Source organism: Mixophyes fleayi, chromosome 2 (assembly GCF_038048845.1).
Source record: "Mixophyes fleayi isolate aMixFle1 chromosome 2, aMixFle1.hap1, whole genome shotgun sequence".
Taxonomy (NCBI): Eukaryota; Metazoa; Chordata; class Amphibia; order Anura; family Limnodynastidae; genus Mixophyes; species Mixophyes fleayi.
The window spans coordinates 67,832,019-67,851,044 of NC_134403.1; positions in this window are offsets into that span (position 1 = coordinate 67,832,019).

Genomic DNA, 19,026 nt, shown 5'->3' on the forward strand with positions numbered 1-19,026 from the left:
AATTGCTGTTTAATATTGGTCCAAAATAATGGCTCAAATAGTTCCCTTTGAGCAATGTTGTACTTTTACTTAAGGGATTTGTGGAAGTCTTTCATGAGCCCAACTGCCTGTAGGTTTCTTCACTGCCCACCCCCTACAAAGAGAGCGCAGACAATGGACCTCCTCCACCGTGGCATGTGCCTCCCTAAGCAGCAGGAGGAGAGCACACGATGCATGCAGTGTATGTGCACTACAGTGTTGCAAAACAGTAGTTGAAAAGAACTAAAACAAGTCCTAGATACAGTGTAGTGAGCTTTTCCTACTGTGGGTGTATGGGGGAGGCTCAGCTGCTAAATATCACTGCATCCACAGTCCACGGGAATTCTATTTTCAGTAGATAAACCAATAATAAAGAACTAAAAACTAATTGAAATTTGTCATCCAACTGACAATGAAAACTCACCACCTCCTTGGAGCGCTGACACAGTTCTCCAAGGAGGCAGTTTTCTGCACACAGATTAGCCTCCTGCTCAAGCATGCCACAGTTAAAGCCACAAAAGACTGCAGGTTCCCCACGGCTGCCTTAGAAACTCAGTGCACGTTGCTGAGTTGGACGTACAACTGTCTGCATAGCGTAAAATCTACAAATGTGTACTGCGCATGCCCACAAAACAATCTTGCATCTTGCACTTGCTTGCGAATGGAGAGGAGGGTAGGGGCGATCTAACTGTTGTGTACAGTAAGGGCATGTTTAATGGCGCATAAGTGCAACAAAGAGACACATATAAAACACAGCCCTGCCAACACCTATCCATTATACATTCACATTTATCCTCATGCAAATTGAACTGGATGTGGCATTATAATCGTGTTGAAAACAATGAGCTCGGAATATATAGTAGAAATCAGACCAGCTGTTGAAGTTTGATGCAGACATAACGATTCTATAGTAGTAAGGGGACAAAGAGTAAGACGGTTTTTAACTTTGCTATGGAAATTCCCTAATTGTTAATATTGGTAGAAATCTTTAGTGGGGATATGAAAAGTAGATTGGATGTCTGAGAGTAGGGGAAAAGTGGTGTCGCGGGTCAGGTCATTTAAGTATCTGATACCACTCTTCTGCCATAGATAGAACCCAGATGGAACAAGACCAGGCAGGAATTCCAGAGAATTGAACAATGGGAAAACTGGGGAAGATGACGGGACAGGCCAAATGTTCGGGGGCAAAATCTCATATCACCATGGAGTAGAAAACAACGGGGTGAAATTGAGCCTTCTTCTGGCATCGAGCCAGTGGGAGCCTGAGGAGGGAAGCAGACGTGAGCAGTCCCAGACTTTCGGCCTCAAAGAGAACCCTTTGTTATGAATCCCAGTGCATTCACGAAGAGCAACAGAAGTGTAAAGCAAAGTGTCTTTATTCAGGTTCACAAAGATAACTCAGATCCACTGATAAGAACAGGTTCCTAAGGAGACTGTATAGTAAAAATGGCAGGAACAGGTATTCTATGTTTTACCCCAGTCCAGAAGGCACAAGGCTGTCCAGGAAAGCAGACAGAGTCCAGGGATCAAGCAGTGATCAGACAAACAAATCCAAATAGCCAGGCAGAGATCAAGCAAATCAGCAAGGTCCAGAAGTCTGTCCAAAAGGTCAGGGCGACAGGCAAAACAGCGTGGTCCAAGGTACAGGCAAACGATTCGGGGTCTCAGGCAGGCAGGCAAGGTCCAAGGTCCAGGCAGGGGTCATACACAGAAGTTCAGTCCAGCAGGTGTATACCAAACAGCACAGGAGCAGGTTAGCAGCCAGGAACAAACGGATGAACTGCACAGAACACAGCTAGAGGCAGGTACTTAAAGCAGTGCGACAGGTGCAGTTCTAATCAGGCATAATGCAAGGAGATTAACTCCTTCAGGCAAGTATAAGAGTTCAGGAACAGAACAGCAGCACCTCTGGTGGTATGAGGCACTGCTGCTAGGTACAAACAACAGACAGAGTTGTAACACCCATAACTCTAGAGGAGCCAGTGCTGCTCCATAAGATGCATTGAGCGAGCTGCTCAGAGAGGACCTCTGCAGGACTCGAAGATGTACCTGAGGCTGCATCTGTGCCCAAATAAATCGTGAGGTGTATTTAAGGAATTTGAAGACATGGGGGGAACATGAATAGAAAGGGTCTGAAAGAGGTATAAAAGTATAGGGAGGATGCTCTCTTCAGAAGAGCAGATTTATTATGTTTAGGAGTTAATCTCCTTTCCTTGTTCTAACTAACTGCACTTGCTTCCCTGGCTTTTTATTCCTGCCTCTCACTCAGCGCTGGGCTGGTCATTAATTGTTACTGAAGAAAAGTGTTTTGCTGCCAGTGCCAGTCTTCAGCTATTCCAGAATGTACAGTTCCTGAGCTTTGGACATTCTGCAATGTGGTATTCTGCTTCCTTTGTGTTTGTGGTCTTGGCTGTTCCTTTTATCATAAGCTCATCATTCTGCAACTTCCAGCATTATGTATTACCTCCAGTAACCTTGTCATCCGTTAAACATGTGTCTACAAACTTCCAATATTGTGAGTGTTCAGCTCGTCCTGTAACCTTGCCTGCTGTTCATTGTGTATAACCTGCTCTACAGCACTACACACTGTTCACCTATGTATTTGCTGTGCTCCACTACCCAGCCTCAAGGCTCCACTACTTCCACTACGGTATCATCTTTTACTGACTCTTCATCAGTTGTTACAAGACACAGTAGGCCTGATTCATGAAGGCACGCATACTGAGCTCAAAGTGCGTTTGTTTTCAAATGCAAGTAAATTGGGCATACGTACGCCCAAATTCAAGAAGGAGCGCATGTGAAGGTACGTGTGGTGAATACGGGTCTAGGTCCACTCTGCTCTACTAGACAGGACACTGCAGTATGCATCCAATACAATCAAGTCACAAAAGAAAGCACAGGAAAAATATATTCAATTAAATCTTAATAATATAGGCTTTTTTCCATGAAATACATTTAATAGGATGTTATGAATGTCTACTGTACATAAAATACATTTATACAGTTGCTCCTGATTGCAAACACATGTTTTAGCATGCATGCACAGCCATCAGCACTAGTAATCAGCACTTAGACTAGACCCGTAACTGGAGCAAGGCATACGAATGAAAAGCATATACCTGAGAGATTCCAGAGCTTGAATCGGACACTGATGCATGTGCTTGAGTTTGGCATGTCCTTACTGTATATTAACTATGGGCATCCGCCACTTCCCCGCCCTGTTACCTCCCTGAAATTGTAGGCTGTAGCAAGTGATCTTTGCACTCGAAGATGAATTGAACATTGCTGTGTTCTGTGGTGCATGGTTCGTTCTGGGCATGTGTAGAGTAATGGTGCAGATTATACACAAAAATCGCCGTAACATTGATAAGGAACATGCTTCAGGTAGTAAATAACATCATGGATCACAAATCAGTGTTATCATTAAAACAGAATGTTAACTCAAGTTTATATTAAGATGGTGGCCTAAATACCGTAAAATGGACAGTTGAGACGCTAACATAATTATAATGTACAATAAATGCTACACAAAAATAACGCAAAACATAGTTGTTGTGGGACATCTGAACATTGTTTAGGTTAAAAATCTGAGTATCCAGACTTAAATGTAGTGCAGAAATGTGTTGTATTCCCCATTCTCCACTATCCCAATGACCTCATGACCTTACAGTGAGTGACACAGGTGCTTTACACCCTGGTCTAAAGAATTTCTTTGCTGATAATACCAACTAATGGGCAGATGAAAGTAGCTCTGTTGGATATGATACACCAGTCAATTCTTTACAACTTTATAATATATATATATATATATATATATATATATATATATATAGTGACAAATAAGCTTATTCACCACACCTCTCCTATGGTGGGTAGAAACCCAGGTAGACTGCGGGTTAAATTTTACCTGGGCTCCTCTTTCAGCACACACAGACACAGGTGTTCCACATGGGTGTAATTGGTTTGTAGTTCTTGGGTGGAGAATAAAAATACTGTTTGTTTTTGTGAGCGGGGCACCCAATGCCAGTTAGTGGCCAGCTGTTAGTGAGGGAAACTATTAGATGCCAAAGGCCCAGCAGGGGGTCGTTACTGTGTGACCTTTGTCGTTCAAACCTTTCTGAACAATGTGGACAGCATGTGATGCAGGACATCACAGCGTTTCTAGAAGTTCCATAAGTGTAAATATTGTTAGCTTTCCAATGCATGTAAATTGTCACGAACACGCTCCCAGCTGCCATGACTTTGAGGTGTTTGCTGTATGAGGTCACACACGATTTCAGCCTGCAGTCTCTCTCACCTATCACACAGGTTCTAGACCTACGGAATCGCCCCCAAACACAGCGCTCTCACACCCCCCAGACACTTCAAGGTTCAGCCACCACCTATTGGGTACGGCAATAGGACCCCAATATAATGTCCCACACTGGCACACAGGCTTCTAGTTATCCACAAACTAACAAGACCCACACCAGCACACACAGGGTTAACTCTTCACCCCTCCAGACTGTTACACAAATACAAGCACATGGCATTTCAAGGGTTAACCTGGTCGAGCAATCTCTCTTCTAAACAGGCAACGGATTCTTTAGAGTATCAAGGACGCAACTTATTAAATTATAGATTTAATATACAAAAAGTACAGGGCATTCAGATATAAAGAAAAATAATGAATAAACAATTAATAAATTTGACATAACAAGCAAAAACAGTTTAAAATAAAAAGGATTACATTCAGATTTGCACTTACATGAATTGCATTCTGGCCAAGGGGAATTGGCTAAGAAGATGGACAGCTTATCAATGTAACTTGATTTCCCCAAAAGTCTGACAGGTTTTTCCTTCAGAACACAGGTTTTCAAGCAACATGAAATGGGATGGTCTTCACAGGGGCAGCATTTAATGCTAATCGGGGGTTGTGTCCTGGGACACTTTTTCAAACCAAATTTACATGTTGCCTGATTTACTAACCAATTCTACCGTGTGATATATTTTTTCTGGACAGCGTTACATCGATCCAATTTTATCATTAATAAATCTCCTATGACTTTGTCCATCTTTTGATATCAAACATGCCTAAGTACAGTGCATTCGCAGAGCTTACACTCCTTTTCTTCATTTCTCTGTGGGGCAAAATTCATAATTTAACTTATGAGCTGCCCTTCATCATGCTATCTATAATATAAAAGCCTAGCGGCGTGTGTTAGTCTGTGTGTTGAAAAAAAAAAACAAGCTGCAGCGCTACCTGCTAAGCGGAGTTATACACTGACCTACTAAATTCTTAGCATTATCTAATATATAAAAAGTAAAAGCCTAGCGGCGTGTGTTAGTGTGTGTGTATGTGGAAAAAACTATTTTCTCAGAAAGGGCTCATCCAATTGACCTGAAATTTGGTATACTGACATTATTTGACAAAAAAATTAGAATAGTTGAAGTCAGTTAACTTCCATCATCCCCCCTTTTCCCCGTGGGAGGGGTAGTAAAGACTAAATTTACGAGTTGAGGGCTCAAACTCATTTTCGTGAGGTTATTTTACCTCATGAACACACATTAAAAAGGGCGCTTGCGTCGGGAAGTAACGCTCTAACCCTGAGGAGGCCTGGGCTAGGCCCAAATGCAAGACAAGAACCTTTTTAAGACCTTAAGTAGCTTGATTTGACTAGAATGCATGAGTATCATGCACGGGTTAACTTGTTGAGGAATATGTGGTTGATCACTACTTTTATTGATTTTAAGTGGCATATTTTAAAACTGAATTATTTTTGTCTATACAGTATTACATATAGGCTATATCAGCACATGGCCTCATTGAGCCAGACCACATGCTGAGCGGTACCTAAAAGTCTATTCAAGTGTCACAAATAGTCTAGATCTCACCCCGGGAGTCCTTTCAACTGCCCCTCCAGGTGACACTTCTATCTGTTCACACTGGGGTGTGCAAAGCCATCCAATAAATCTACAACCGACTCTCTGACTGCAAATCTTATATGTTAACTTATCAATAGATTCATTTGATATCACCTATTTACACTGCAGTTATGAATTATCCCTTTTAAATAACTGCAAGCTCTCTATGTCCACGACATAAATCCATGTTTGTGTAAATAGGGTACATCCTGATGCTAAAAATAGCCTGTGTCTGAACTGTATAAAAGGCACTAGCTTGTATTTGAAACTTGTTCTTCTGATTTTCATCTGACCTGATCACACTAATACCTTCAACCAGTGTGTGAGAGCAAATAAACATCTGCTTTAAAGACCTGCTTGAAAACATCTTCAATATAGCTGTATTCCTGTGACCGGCCGATTAGACCCTAAATATAATCCGTTCGCCAGCTGTTTCTGAGGTTTGGACCCAAGCTTTTCCAGTACCACCGCTCTGCCTGCTACCTGCAGCCCTGGTCAGTGTGATAGGCCAGGGGGGGATCCATACACAGCATCCCTGATCCATAGTAAGAGGTCAGGAGTTACCAGCCCAGGGACAACAGCAACGAGATACACTAGCAGCGTCAGTTACCCAGAAGAAACCCGGTACTGCATGACGGTAAGGAGTCCAGTGGTGGCAGCTCATGTAAACCCCTCCTACTGAGGCAAGAGGGCGCATTTGGGATAACGGAAAGGAACGGTGGCAAAGTAAGCCCAGCCGGTTCCCAACAACAACAGACAGGGTGGCATAGGCAGTCCATCCTGACACAATTAGATTTAAAGGATATTCAAGATACATTCAGAGTGACTCTTAATTAAGTAAGCAAATATTATGATGGGCAAACTATTATACTGAATAGTATTAGCATACCATAATGACAAACACTGAACAAGATTTGTAGTCATTTGTGTCACCAAATCCTACGTAGTCGTCAGTGTACTAAAATATTTTGTCTAGCGAGTCATCTATCATATCTCTAGTCATCAGCGCCTTAATGCCCCAGACGGCATCCAACGCAACAAATGTATGACTGCTCTATGAACATATAATATACTATCACATGTAATGCTATCAACTAATATAAAATAAGCATTTATGTAGAAGAACAAAATAAGATCAGAATGTCATAGTTACATGGATGGGAGTTCAAATACAGCATTCACTCCACAGAATGACAAGCCATTATACAGCTATGATAAGTCCAGAGCGAGATCAGTCTCTTTGACATGTTACTTCAACTTCAGCCTCCATCTCTGATAAGAAGGCTTGTGCGTCATCCGCTGTCATAAATTCTTTATAATCTTGGCCATCAAAGATCCTTAAGCATGCGGGATACAGAAGGACGAATTTCCTTCCTTTCTTTACAAGTGTAGCACACACACTGGAGAGAATTCCTTTCTCGCTCTAGTAACTTTCGCAAATTAATCTTGAAAAAGTAGCAGACGATTACCTTCCCAGGCTATAGAGCCTAGAGTTTTTGAAGACAACCAAAGAGCAGTTTTATGCATATAGTTGAGGCATTTAAAAATGACTGTGCGAGGGCGCTCTTTCATGTTCTCTCTCGGTGGTCCCAATTCAGGACAGCTCCTTAGAAAGAAAAGATAGCAGAGCTGTGCCTTTATCTGCTTCAGGCAGGCGTACGAGGCGTTGATTATTTCTCCTGGATCTATTTTCCAAGTCGTCTAACTTGTTTAGCATTTGTTTTTGAGTTTGAAGTAAAGAAGCTGCAAGGGTTTTCTGACACTCAATTTCATGCAAGTTTTCTCCAATGCACATCTCATTCACTTGGACTTGTTTAGTGGTCTATGAGACCTGGTCTTAGAGTTCTTGCATGGCTGCGTGTTTACCTGTTGTTGCATCAATGGTTTCATAGTCTCCTTGATTTGCACGAACCACGGTTTCATATGAGAGAGCATGAGTATGCGTATCCATCTATATCGGATCAGGATGGAGAAGAAGGATTAACAACCATATTTGTTAAAGTGTCACCTGATTTATTAGTTAGAGCTGCGGTCCTCGCTCCCCTTTTTCATTCATTTTCAGTACGTTGTGGCTTGCCAGGTGCGGATATGTTAACATATTTATTCATTGCAAAGACAGGGTATCCAAAACCAGCGTTTCAAAGAGAAAAGGTCAGATTAGTCCCATTTAGGCTTAGATAGAGCGGATATAAATCATCTCAGAAATTGGTTATGCAGAAATAGGTAAACTACTTAGCTGCGATCTGACAGGTAATCACTATGTGCTTGTCTTGGGCTGAGAGAACAAGATTACTGCAGCTGGAGATAGCCATAAGGGGTTTCTGAATGCACACAATAAATAAACTGTAGTATTTTCAATATCCACAAGATGGCAGTTAGCTCTAGCTTATTATTTTGCAATTACAGAAGTTGAAAAATGCAAAATGTGCAACACATATATGAAGAAAAAATGAAACCACCACCTTAAGCATGTATAGTAATCTCCAAATTTGGCACATTGTTTGTGCTATATGATGTGCTGCTTATATGCTGGTCACTGCGTCTCTGCAGCCCAAAGTCGGTGTTTGAAGTTTATCTGTCAATCTGTGTTCTATGGGATGATAAATAGCTCACCTCTAATTTGGATTAATAGCAGAGAAGTTTTGAGGATCAGATTTGCTGATCTGCAGTATTCCTAGTGTAGACTTGATTCTAGTGTGCTGAGAGTCCTGGCTTCTGAGTCTGCCGCTGTTCGTGCCAAAAATTGTTTAGAGGTCTCCAATTATCCTCAGCCGTGAAACAGCAGCTTTTCAATGCCAATATAGAATTGATGAGTTCCAGAAGTTTGTGTCCATAAGTTTGTGTGGAATAAAAGCGTGCAACTGAAGCGCAATGTAGGAGCGCTCTAATGGCGTCAAAGTAAGTTCCGGGAGAGAGAACAGACCATAGGAGATAGGGGATCCAGACTGCTACGACGCACAAAATCGTGGTGCCAACAGCGTCCCCATATGTCTGGTGATGGGTCACTGCAGAGATTTCTTGGATGTCCCGTATCTGATCTATTTAATATACAATGACTGGAGCTCTAAGCAGAAGCCGCAGGCTATGTTGGGTTGCAAACCACGCCCCACCCAGGTTTCAGTCTTTATGCACTGCAGGTAAAGCAAGAGACAAGATTCAAGGGTATAGTCCTCTGTCTCTTGTGAAGGACAACAGAGGAAAAAGCATGCTAGGCAGTCAGACAGTCGGCTTCCAAGACATGCTGTTTGCCTATTTGAGTGTGCCCATTGTGGGAGCTGTCTGCAGGGATCAGTGGTGTTTATAGTTATCCTATATAATGGATATAACTGAGAGAGCGCAATCCACTTCAGGTTCCTCGTTAAGAGGTACCATAGATCAGTGACATATCATAAATCTCCTCTGATCTCCACCCAGATGTTTGTTCTTCCTGGAGACCTAGTAAGATGCAGGGCTCTACATGAAGCTTTTCAGACAATATCCAGTAGGGATGGTCATCCCAGTGCCGGCAATCCAGAAGGAAATGGGGTTCTATTCAAACCTCTTCTTGGTCCAGAAGCTACACAAATGCTTTCTGCCCAATTTTAAACCTTCAAAAGTACAGGTTCATGATAGGATCTCTGAGATCTGTTATATCCAGCATGAAACAGAATGAGTTCATGGAATCAATTTCTAGCTCTGCTTTTCAGGCTGATACCAGCTTTGAGATTGATCATGAAGATCATGCTCTTCTGGGATGACTGACAATCATTTCTTATCTGGATGATCTCTTGAACAAGGCGAGGTCCTGAGCCATACTTTAGGCCCATGTGCAAGAGACGACATGCACATTAGAATCCTGTTAGTGATCAGTAATCCAATCTAGTTCCTGTTAGGAATCAGTGTGCTCTGTTATCTCTGTGTGTGTAGGTCTGGTTCCTATGATGTTTATTACTGTCTCACTACTGGTATCATCTGAGCAGGTGCGAAGTTCTCTTCTTCCTCTGTGTAATAAATCAACTTCATGGTTACGCCACATGTCCTTGAACTCCATGGCTCATCAGCATCCCTGCCATGAAGCCTCTGCTATAAGGTTATGGGCCCTAGCTGTATTTGATGAAGATAAAATAGCTGAAATTGGACCACGCTGTTGGAATACATCTAAGACACAGAAAGCTGAAAATAATTTGAGAGATTATCTAACAGTGATCAGAGTGGAAGAGAACTGTAAGTTGAAAACGTTTTTCACACTGTCAGGAGCCGCTGCGGCCTCGGGCACCACCGCGACTCACTTCCTGTGTCAGTGAACGTCCCGGCCGTCTCCATGACGACCGCGGCATCACTTCCTGTTTCTCGGGCCCGACCGTTGACCGTTGCCAAGGCAACGGCCGGACGCCAAGTGTAGCAAGCGGTGCGCCCCGGCAAGTGAGGCAGCCAGGCGCATGCGCTAGGAAAGCCTGCGGGCTAATTAATGTTGGTAGCACACCTGGGATGCATTTCAGGGCTAAGCCCTGATTGGCCAAAGTCTGTATATAAGGCAGGGAGGGCTTAGCCTCCCTGCCGGTTATAGCGTCCAGTTACCTGTCAGCCTAACTTGCTCCTGGTCCTGCCTTGTATTGGTGACCCTGACCTTTCTGCCTGTTTCTGGACCTTGCTACCGTGCCTGTGACCCTTGACCTCGCTTGAGTATTGAATTCCCTGCCTGCTGTCGGCCCTCGACCCTTGCCTGGACTTCACTCCGCTTTCCTGGGTTCTCCCTAGTCGGTACTTCACGACCCTCTGCTAGTCTGCGGCCAAGTCTGTCCCCACCACTAGAGGCTCCAGTGAACACCTGACTGGCAGAGCAGACTCCGGGGTGTGCTGTACCGGCTAGAGGGGTTCCTAACACACAAAGAGTGTGTGTGAAAGATGTACAACACAGCTGCAATCAACAGCATGAGCAAGAGATTTGTAAAATTAGCAGGCTCTGAAAATTATGCCACATGGAAATTTGCAATGGAAATACAGATAAAGATGGAAAAGCTATGGAACGTCACTAACAAGCATGAAGCCACTCCCCATGCGGATGATGTGGACAGAGCGATGGACACCACTGGTTTAGCTGTGCAGCAGCATGTATATGCTGTCATTAGTGGCCCGTGATCAGGGCATGAAATGTGGACTGCTCTGCAAAAGGCTTATGAGGACAGTGGACTAATGAGGCTAATAAATCTAAGGAGGATGTCATATGGAACAAAATGAAATTTGTATAAGGATATGAATGAGTACATTGACAAAATTTTGACTATATCACAACAATTCACTGCAATCGAAGTTGAAATAGACGATGAAGAGGTAACTATGGCAATGCTGCAAAATTTGATTTCCTGGTGGTTGCTTTAGAGTCAAAGTTACACTGGAAATTTTCTGAACTAAACTACCAATTTCAAGAGTGCATACATATAGAGACAGTTGTGGGTAGTTCTGCCTTACTCACCAAGGGTGTAAAACCCAAGAAAATATAATTTGAGTGTCACAAATTAGGACACAAAGCCTCAGAATGTAAAGGAAATGAAGCAATTGCAAATTCATGGTGTTGTAGGTAAAAGGAGAAGTCAGCACTGAATGTAGGAGATTATCACAACAAAGATTGCTGGTACATGGACTTGGGAGCCATAAGCATTTCAGCTGCAACAAAGGTTGGTTGAAACTGCTGAAAGTATGTGACCCTGTTATAATAAGAGGAATAAGGAATACGACTTAAATTAACAAAGAAATTGGAACAGTAAATGTTCGACTAAGAATTAAAGGAAACACAGTAGTCACTGTCATTGAGGATGTATTGCAAATGCCAGATCTGGGGACAAATCTGACAGCTGTGAGTGTATTGGAAAAGAAAGGATTCAGAGTGCAATTTGAGAATATCATAGATGCCTCCAGCAGTATGCTAAGTCTTCCATTAAACCGCAGTCCCCATCATTTTCAGTGGGGACTGTGGTCTGGGCCAATTTGACAAGCTCCAAAAGCCTAGATTTTCGGTGCTTGACATCAATTTGCACAGCTGCTGGTCTCCCTAAGAAAACTCCTATGATCTGATCCTGACTTGCTCCCTGGTAGTTGACTCCTGCTTGTTCCTAGGTTTTGCACCTCCTCTTGTGAGCCAGACCCTGGGTTCATTTGACTTTGCTCCTTCTTATTCCCTGGTATTTGACTTTGGCAAGTAACCTGCATTTTCAAATTGTATATCTTTCTGCAAATACCCTGCACTGACAAATGATCATCTCTCTGCAAGTATCCTGCATTTCCTGCTTCAGTGGCTAAACCTGGTAACCCAGTCTCCTCGTGCCTGCACATTATCTTTTATAACTGGACATCAGTCTTTAGCTTCCCAGCTAAACCTGGCTATCCTGACCATCTGTATCTGCAGTCATCCTTTTGTGCTTGGTCTCCAGCTTCCCAGCTAATTCTGGGTTTCCTGACAGCCTGTACTTGCAATCATCCTGGTATGTCTGGTCTCCAGCCCCTCAGTTAAACCTGCTTATTCTGACAAACCTGTACCTGCAGTTAACCTGTTGTAACAGGTTCTCCTGTTTCTCAGGTAAACTGGTAATCCTGGGGTCCTGTTTTCAACGGTTTCTATGGACTTGTGTTGGTTGCCCTACCATTTACTGCATCTCTTTTTTTTTTTTACGCATTCTTTATTTGTGAGTTGCATAATAATTAACAGTAGTCACCAATAACAGTTCCAGAGAACCAGCAAAGCAATTCAGCAACATACATTTTTTTTTTCTTGTACAGAAGAAACATATACCAACACTGGGGGGGGGGGGGGGGGTTAACGGACAGACAAGGGGAAGGTGGGAATGAGGGAAAGAGAGAGGGGGCTAATAGGAGGGATGATTGGATTGGGTGCAAATTAAGATGCCAAAAACCCAAAACCACAGTTTGCAATAGGAAACCACTCCAGGATAACTCAGCTTAGTGCCATCTCGGTGTAAAAGATGTTACTGTGGTGTGAGAGAGGATAATGCTCTTATGTGGTAATCGGTCGTCTCTTTAAATTCCAGCAAACTGAACCAAGTGGCTGTAAACTCAGAGTTGTGATTACTGACCGATAGGATCAGATCCTGCATGGACATATAAATATGAATGCGTTTGAACCACTCAGACATTGTAGGAGTTGAGGGAGACTTCCAACGAACCGGGATCAGTGACTTCGCTGCCTTGTTTAGGTGTTTAAGGAGTGATTTTTATAAGAGGAAATGGGAATGCTGGACAGCGACAAAAGCCAGAAACCAGGAGCAGTCGGCACATCCGCACCTGTAATCAATTTAGAGAGGTGTATTATTTTGTTCCAATAAGGAGAGATCTTAGGACAGGACCACCAACAAAGAGGGGATACTAACGGTGAAAATGTATTTAATAATTCGAGACACCTATACCATCGTGTTAAAATGTTGTATTAGGTTTCAACAATAGTGGTATTTTGTGAACAGGCATGAGTAGCCATGAACACTTTTGGCCAATGGATTAGTCCAATAAGCTCTTGTAGTTCTCTCTCCCATGAATCTGTGAAATTAGATTTTTGTGTGAATTTATCTTCAATGAGTAATTTGTAGATTGATGAAATAGTATGTTTCGGTGTGTGCTCTAGAGAGTACACAGAGTCTAAAAGGTGTAAGCAGCCTGTTGATCTTAGCTAAGGTACCCTTCGTGTGGAGAAGAGAACGCAGTTGTAAATATCTCCAATATTCGTTTGTGGGAAGCGTGGGATGGTATCGGATGATACCATCCTTGAGCAGGTAACTTAATCATTGGATACCACTCTGAGTCCAAGCAGCAAACTGACTAAACTGAAGTTGCATCTCATTTGTACCTGTGACCTGTGTTTAAACTAGAAGCACATTGTTTCATTCACATTACTCTCCGTGGTCTTCATATTGGGAATTCTGACAGTATGAAGTAGCCTAAAATTTGAGCCTGCTGCTGCACACCTTCTACTCTTGTTCAAGAGATTCCTATTGAGTTGGCTCATGAACTCAATGGTTGGTATCCCTGAGGCCATGTCTGAAACTCCTGTTTCAAATGCTTCAAATTGACATAGTACATCTCCGCTCTTAAATAACACAGGTGTCTAATTATTCCAAAAGTTGCTTAAACAGCTTCCTTTTTTCATCCTGTGTGGCTACTGCTCAAATACCAGTTCTGGAGCAACAACTTACTTTTTCAGGGAAAACATCCTGACTGCAGTACATCCTCGAGAGACTTTACTTTGTCATAAAGATACTAATTGTGCTGCACCCTGTTTTAATGGCTGTAGCCTCTGCCAATGAGGATTCCAAATCGACGGGTCAGCCACGTCATTCTTTGTCTGAGGAGGAACGCAAACACAGAAGGGTCAATCATCTAACGGTTGTCTTCCCTCTTCAAAATATAGTGTTAGAATACAGGTTTTAGTGCTGCTCATGGATCTTTCTGTGTATGGTGTAAACTTTGTGTTTAGAATAGTAAATGCTTGTATGCTGTCACTACTGGATGACAGCCTGTGCTGCTGACTGTCCCGTGTTGGGATACTAATCTATGTTTATTCCAATAAAATGGTATCTTACAGTTATATGGATACAGTCCTTACGGGTGTTCCTTTCTACAGTTCATTTTCCTTCTTGTTGGGTACTCTTTTTCTTTTCAGTAAACTTGTCCGGTGTTCTCAATCCCGTGTGAATAATGAAACAAAAGAGGAGATACAAACTGATAGTGAAGTGGGGTTTTTCACTTATAATAAATATTGCACTTACATACATTGTGGTGAGATAAGCATGTTTAATCTCCATGGCTGGTACTCTCTTTTTTTAGCAGTTTTACGCCTCTGTTCTACTTGTTGCTTGTTCCAATAGAAGTTAATAGGCAGAGAGAGAGATGGCAAACATAGTGAAGTAAGTTCAAACAATTTATTTTGTTCAACCATACATTGCACTTACATTCTAGTTAAAAACGTATTTGCACATACAACGGCTGTACAGTATTCTCCCCCAAATGCCTCGGGTCCTTGCTGATCTCCTGCCGTGTCACTGTATTCCTTTCAGACGCCGGCAATGTCGTATGTTCGGATCTCTGGGTTGTGAGGTACTGGGTTATGGGAGCCTGTAAGGGTCAAGTGTCTGTTAGTAAGTTACCAACGTGTTTTATTGTATGCCAGGCAACGGGACGCAATTTGTGGACCTGGCAGCGGTGATGCAAACCGCCGCCGCCGGGTCCAGGTTATAATGTGACACTATCTCTCTATAAATACTTGGCTCTGGCACCTCTAGGGTGCAAGAGTATTGGGTCCCCAAACTCCAGAGCTTCTTAGTGTATACCTGTGTTGACTCCTGTTACTGACCTCAGCTACCCTGTGACCTCGCTTTTGCTCATTCCCATGGTGTTCCAGATATTAGTGTTTGACCTCAGCTTTCCAGTGACCTCGATTCTGCTTCTCCCTTCTGGTGTGTTTGAACTTCTGTGTTTGACCCGGCTTGTCTGTTCTCACTTTTGGATTCTCCCTGTATTGTTGCTGACCAAATGGCTTGACCCGGATTGTCTGAACTTCTGTACCATATGTTGTTTCGTCGGTAACCTTCTTTGAGGACCTCGACCTGCACATCTCTCGCAGAGAAATCCAAACCTGCCGGGAAATGTAATCGGCCATGGACTGAATCTCTGGTAAGGATAATAGATATACTCTGCCCCTAGGAATCCTTAACAGGTATAAGGTTGATAGGGCAGTCCTAGGGTCGGTGAGGTGGCAAAGATTCAGCTGCTGCCTTACTAAACATATCCAAAAAATCTATATATAGACCCCAGGAAGAACTGGCTGAGGAGAGGGAGCGAGGCAAGAAATCGAAGTCCTAGGAGAAGTAGCGAACACAGACATTGATGCTTGCAGGTAGGACCCCAGGAAATGACCTGAGTGCGAAGCTAGTCGAATTGCGGCAAGTGAGTTCTGAGCCAAGGTACTCCTAAAATCTCAGGGTTGATGGACTGTGGAAGAATTAGGAAACTTATCCACTCAGAGTGGAGTGCTCCTACTGACAGCTGTAATGGACTGGTAATGCTGTAAGGAATTACTTTGACATTTGCACCTCCGACCACTAGAGGTCTCTGTATTTGCAAACTTGCCCTTAGATTTGCTCTTATCCAAGATGGCCAGTTTGGAATCAAAGAGAAACCATCTTGGATCCTGTTTCCTGTTTGGGCCTATAAATGGCACTTCCTGGTTCAGACATATGCTTGAGTATTCTGCTTGCTCAACTCCTGCTACCTGCTCCTCTACCTTCCATCTGTGGTTACCTGCTTGTGTACCGACTCGGCAAACGTCTGACTACCCGCTTGTGTACCAACCCGGCAAACGACTGACTACTCTCTGGATATCTACTCGGCAATTGGGCTTCAGGTAATACCACCAGTATTGTTACAGGATACTCAAGCCTTGAAATGGATCCCGCCGAAGATATACCTGTTAAGCGGCGCGTGGCAAGTTTAACCACCGTGCTAATTGAATGCCAGGCAGAGCTGAAATTCCTGAAGGACAGTTTTTTGGCTCTTGAATCACAGGTTAAGCAAGAGTTTCAAGTTCTCACAAAAAACCTGTGACGCACATAGTGGTTTCCAGGAATTTCTAATTAGACTGTCTCAACATGAGGAACGTATCTCAGAGTTGGAGAAGGGGTCACCACAAGTGCCTGTAACGTCATCATCCCCTGCTGCTCTCCCTCTCCCACAAGCCCGGTTTGGAGGGGACCCTCAAAAGTTCCGCAGATTTATCAATCAATGCCAGCTGCATTTCCAAATGTATGAGTCCCATTTCCAGTCTGAATAGTCAAAGGTGCGGTGTATGCTTTTACTACTTAAGGACACTGCCCTTGCTTGGGCTTCTCCTTATATTGAAACTTCTAGTCCAATATTAGAGAAATTTGATGACTTCCTCAAAGTAATGAAACAAACCTTTGATGATCCGAACCGGAAAGATACTGCTGAAAAAACATTATTGAAATTACGTCAGGGGAGACGCTCAGTTGTGGAATATACTGCAGACTTTCGAAGATGGGTCCTTGATACTACTTGGAATTCTGAGGCACAGCTGTCTGTCTACCGTAGGGGACTTTCTGAGACCATTAAAGATGAATTAGCCCGAGCAGAGGCACCAACTGAACTTGAGCCTTTCATTATCCATTGCATTTGAATTGATGCTCGTCTGATTAAGAGACGACAAGAAAGAAAGGCCTTAACTTGGACATACCCCAGTTATCGAGAACCCACAACTTCAAACTATTATGGGAATTCTGAGGTAAAATCCACTACAGAATTTGAGTCTGAATCCATGCAAGTAGACACACTTCACAAACGTAGTTCCAATGAGAGAAGGGAGCAACGACGTCAAGAGAACTTGTGCCTTTATTGTGGCAAACCAGGACATTATGTCTCAAATTGTCCTAGAAGACCTCAGAAGACAGTGGCTAGCTTAGCAGATGCAGACTTTTCAGACCAGAGGGTAAATGTATTAATGTCCGGATTCTTCAACTCCGGCGTGTTCAGCGTCTTCGGCAATTAAATTTAAAGCGGCGCTGCATTGTAAAGGGAAACTTCCCTTTACAATGCAGCGCCGCTTTAAATTTAATCGCCGAAGACGCTGAACACGCCAGAGTTGAAGAATCCGGACATTAATACATTTACCCCCAGGAGTCTGTAATTTCCGACATTTCTCAGCATGTGAATGCAATTAGTCCTTGTCTCTCCACTTTAGCATCAACTGAAAAGAATAAGGGAAATAATAACTCACATTTCTCAATTCCAATTCGATTCCAGATCGGTGCACACTGCATTTCCAGTACAGCAATGGTGGACTCTGGTGCAAACGGCAATTTTATGGACATTATGTTTGCTAAGAGAAATAAGATTGAATTTAGAGAGAAACAGATACCAGTATTAATGGAAACGGTGGATGGTTCTCCTTTGAACTCTGAGTTACTCATGAAACCGAACCCCTGGACTTCGTAATTGAGCCAAACCATCATGAGACTCTGACATTCTTACTGATCTCTTCTCCCCAGTTTCCTATTATTCTGGGAATTCCTTGGTTGGCTGCAAATAATCCATCCATTAACTGGGAATCAAAGACTATTTCTTTTTCACAAGAAACATATGCTCCGGAGACTAAACCTGAATCCTCTGTTGAAGAGGTGAGCAAGTTATATAATTCCCCTCCTCATGTTTTGGACCAGCTACCTCCACAATATAAGGACTTTTCTGATGTCTTCCTCTTAAGGAATGCTGACAAATTACCACCTCACAGACCCTATGATTGTCCTGTGGATTTGTTACCTGGGGCTGCTATACCCTTTGGACGTATTTATCCATTAGCCGAGCCAGAGTTAAAGGTCCTCAAGAATTATGTGTATGAAAGTTTGGAAAATGGTTTTATTCGTCCTTCTACGTCTACAGCAGGCGCACCTATTTTCTTTGTGAAAAAGAAGGATGGTTCATTACGACCATGTATTGACTATGGAGCGTTGAATAAAGTGACAATCAAGAACCGCTATCCACTCCCACTTATTTCAGAATTACTGGAGAGGCTTCGCTTAGCAAGAATTTTCACAAAATTAGATCTACGAGGGGCATACAATTTAGTTCGCATACGATCTGGCGATGAATGGAAGACTGCCTTTCGATGTAAATATGGACATTTTGAACATCAGGTGATGCCCTTTGGACTGTGCAATGCTCCTGCTACATTCCAACATTTCATGAATGATGTTTTAAAAGATCTAATTGACCAATTTGTTGTCATTTATCTCGATGACATACTAATTTTCTCAAATTCCCAAGAGGAGCATCAGCAACAGGTTCGAACCGTACTGGAATGTCTTCGCAGACACTGTTTGTACATTAAGTTGGAGAAGTGTGAATTCCACCAAACACAGATTCAGTTCTTGGGCTATATCATCTCACCTCAAGTTTTGAGAATGGACCCTAGCAAGGTCCAGGCTATAGTAAATTGGCCAGCTCCAAGAAACGTAAAAGAGGTACAAAGGTTTGTAGGGTTTGCCAACTTCTATAGACGTTTCATTAAAGACTTTTCGAAGATTGTGACGCCGATCACTCAACTAACCAAGA